At 48.5% G+C, this 3,706-nt stretch overlaps 1 pseudogene; it reads right to left on the bottom strand.

The window, feature by feature from the left end:
• Positions 1-369: 369 nt before the first annotated feature.
• Positions 370-1,345, bottom strand: LOC146191259 (uncharacterized; annotated as a pseudogene).
• Between the last annotated feature and the right edge of the window lie 2,361 nt (positions 1,346-3,706).

A 3,706-nucleotide genomic window follows, 5' to 3' on the forward strand; every position in this document is an offset into this window, starting at 1 on the left:
GGGTAGTCGTTCGCTGTCCTGGCGAAGAAGTTCCTGTTGTCGCGTCGATGAGGCGGCCGTGGCGGCAGTCCGGAAGGAGGTTGTAGTGCGCCACAAAGTCTGAGCCGATGACTGGCTCGATGATGTCGGTGATTAAAAAATTTCAATGAAGGCCATGGCGTAGGTTTTCAAACTGGACGTGCAGGCGGACCAAGCCGTAAGTCTGGATTGGGGACCGGTTTGCCGCGCTGTTATAGGAGGACGGGTACCTTGAAGGGCTCGTGGGTATCAGCAGATGTCGGAAACGCTGTCGACAAGGAACTGCTTTTTTTGTCATTTGGTCGGTGACGAAGATGCGACGGCCTCCAGGTTGCCAGCTCGCAGCCGTGTCTACGAGCTGCCGTTGGCGTTTCCCTAATGCCCAGCGGAGCAGGGTGCTTGATATTGTCGTGCTCTGTCCCCGAAACCTCGATGGTAGTAGCACCGGTCGTCGTCACCAGGCTGCCGCGACGGAGGGGGGGGGGGGGGAGGGGGTTGTGGTGACGGCATTGCGGGTGGCGCATCGGCAAGTGTTGATCCAGGCGTGATTGAAGGGAGCTAAGCTATCGACTGTTATCGTCGATACGGCGCGCAAGCTCTCTGTAGTTCAGCGGTGCGGCGACAGCCTGGACGGTAGGCGCCAACTGCGGCAAAGAGACCTCGATGACGCGATCAGCTATCCCGGCAAGTTGGTCGAGAGGCAGCGAGATCTAAGCTTGCAGAATTGCGTTGACATGCGGTGTTGAAGCCAAAGTGCTCGCAGTAAGGAATCCTGGACCTCCACGTTGCCCGCGAGAGCAAGTATGTGGCGGAGGAGCTGCGAAGGCTTGCGTTTGGCAATTTCTGCGGCCTATAGTTGACGCACCTTCAAACCTTTTGAGAGTGGCAGGCGGCGGATGAGTTCAGCCCTGACGTTTTCGTAAAGGTTGGTCGCTGGTGGGCTGGCAAGGATATCCCGAACCTCGTTGGTGTAGCGGGAATCGAGGTGGGCGACGACATAACCGTAGCAGGTCCAGTCTTGCGTGATGTGTGCGAGGGGGAATGGGACCTCGACTTGGGCGAATCATACCTCGTGCGAGTCGCACTAAAACGGCGGAAGCTTGACAGCGACACGCCAGACATCGTGCGGGGTAGAGTGCAGGATGCCATCTCCCGGGGTTCTGATGTCTATGGCGGAGCCGGCAGGAAGCTGCAGCACAGAAGCGTTAAGTTGGCCGTGCTGTTCCTGAAGCGGTTGCTCTTGCTTCTCCATGGCTATGCGTTATTGTCCGTTGTCCGGGTCACCAGATTTGGGATGTTGTTTTTGCTGAAGGACGAATCCAAACATAAAAAACGTAACACTTGTTTATTCGAATAGCGGTGGCAGGGGACGAGCATACCAAAGCCACGCTCGTTTCTGTAACGGAAAGAAAAAGCCATACTTTCCAGCCGGGCTGCCAGTTTTTGTAGCCACCGTCGGTGACGCATGTCTCTGGTGACGCAGCGGTGGCGCTGTGCTTTATTGGTAGCGCAGTCCAGCGTGTGGCCGTGTTACGCTGGGCAGGATGATAACCAGGCGGAGGCTGCGCGGAAATGTGCGCAGAGTCTGTCGCCCCATAATTTTCAAGATCGTAGCGGAATGATACCGTTCTTAGTAATATCCAGTATTTTTTTCAAGCTCTTGCATTTATGGGTCCACAATGACGTATGCATAGTCAACTATCATGCGCACGTGATTAGAATATAACTGCTCTTTGAGGGGTTTTGAAAGAATGGCTGAAATATGTTGTTTAGTAATTTAAGATACCAGCAGCTTTCCTTGCAATGCAGTTAATGTGCTTTTACCCAGGCTGGTGACCAGTAAAAAGAACACCTGAAATGATCGCTTTGATTAGGACATTTAGTAGATACTCGAGGTGCAATATGAAGAGGAACCGCTCATCAAAATAATGAAATCTAAGCATTATTTATTCATTTTAATTACTTTTTTATCACTACTATCTTGTATAGATCATCGTTATGCGCTTGTATGTCACAGAGAATTTCTAGCACTCTCTAAATCCCACACTCACCTGTGAAAATTTTGAATGAGCAAGTTATATGTCACAAAGAATGTCTAGCACTTTTTAAATCCCACACTCGCCTGCGAAAATTTTGAACGAGGAAGTAATGGTAGCAATAATATCGCTTATATATGCAACAAAATAAAGGTAACATACATCAGAGTAAAACCCTTGGAGACACCTGAAGTGACAGAGCAATCGTCAGCAAATGCACTGTGCTGCCATGGGGGTAGCACTCAGGTTTTTTCACTATGAAAATTTTATTCAAGGTACGTGTTTCATGACAAGGAAATCATCAGCAACAACATGAAATGTCATCTGAAAATCCGGGAAGGTTCAGTGAATAACGCTTTACACTTGTGTATGGCGGAAATTGAAATGTCCCGTAGATTTACCCAATTGCTTCCCGACATGCAGACTTGTTATAGTTCACTGGCCTGCTTTGCATATTCGGTAAACTGCAAAGATTCGAATTTAGTAGTTAATTACTCTGGCAGAGGATAATTGCATCTCATGTCGGCCCAACGCCCCTGCGGTAAAATAAATATAAAACAGGGTGAAAGGCACCCTTTCATGATGAGCTGTATTTTAGGGGAGCATGATGCACGGAATGATGAGGCCGGACCGCTTTGTCTTGCACATCTACTTATGTCGACATCATGTCGAATAATATTGTACTGAGTTTCTCCGTCAACCAATTTGTCTTTTAGCGAACGATTTGCCATGAGGAGTGCCCCTCAGCTGATACATTTCGTGCATCAATGGCGATTTACCGCATGAAGAAATAGGGAGCTTGTGATGCGCAGCCTGAGGCTAAAGCCTTTACAATTATTATGATACTTTGGTAATCAGTGGCAAAATAATCCCGTTGGTTACTACCCGAGGATAAAAAAATATGTCCTACCGGGCCCATGCTGACTTGAGCAAACGATGAGCTTGGCGATTGATTTTGTTGGTTCGAACCTGCTGGCTTCAATGAAGAGGCCCTATGACGTCATGATTGGCGATAGCTCTGCATCACGATTTCTCAATAATTGCATATTGGGGATAATAGAATAATTAGCGTATATACTGTCAGGCCTTCACAAATGAACCAAACGGCCATAAGTGGGTTCGTTGTGCCACATGCGGACTGTATCTTCTCGAAAAGCCTTTGGCACAAGGAAAAGGCGATGTTTGTGACTGCAACTTCAGTTTTATAACAAAAAGGGCGCTGCTTCTCAGAGAGACAGAGGAGTGGCCATGTTAAGATGAACGTTTTTTAGACGTAGATAACTGTCTAGCGCTCTACCGGCGAGTGGGTGTATTCAACCGACAGGAGTACGCTAACAATTTGCATGGCGTCTACTTTTGTGTGGAAGATAGAGTGCGAGTCTGGTTCAAGAGCCGATGAGAATATTTCCTTCTCGCGGGAGTCCCGGCGTTGCCTACGAGAGATCAAAGCATCCCTGGTCGTCACGAAGGGGCTGTAGGCGTTCTCTAGTCACACTCCAAAACGATGCATAAATATATAGAAAGAAAGGTGCACGCCTTTCAAATGTGCTGAATGTGCTAAAAGAAAAGAAGTGCACCACCTAATGCTTGGATTTGAAGCAGCGGCCTTTTACTGCACTTCGTGGTTACCCTAAACGCTTACCAAGAAACTC

The sequence above is a fragment of the Amblyomma maculatum genome, chromosome 4 (assembly GCF_055883805.1).
Source record: "Amblyomma maculatum isolate TAMU_Amacu chromosome 4, ASM5588380v1, whole genome shotgun sequence".
NCBI classification, from domain to species: Eukaryota; Metazoa; Arthropoda; class Arachnida; order Ixodida; family Ixodidae; genus Amblyomma; species Amblyomma maculatum.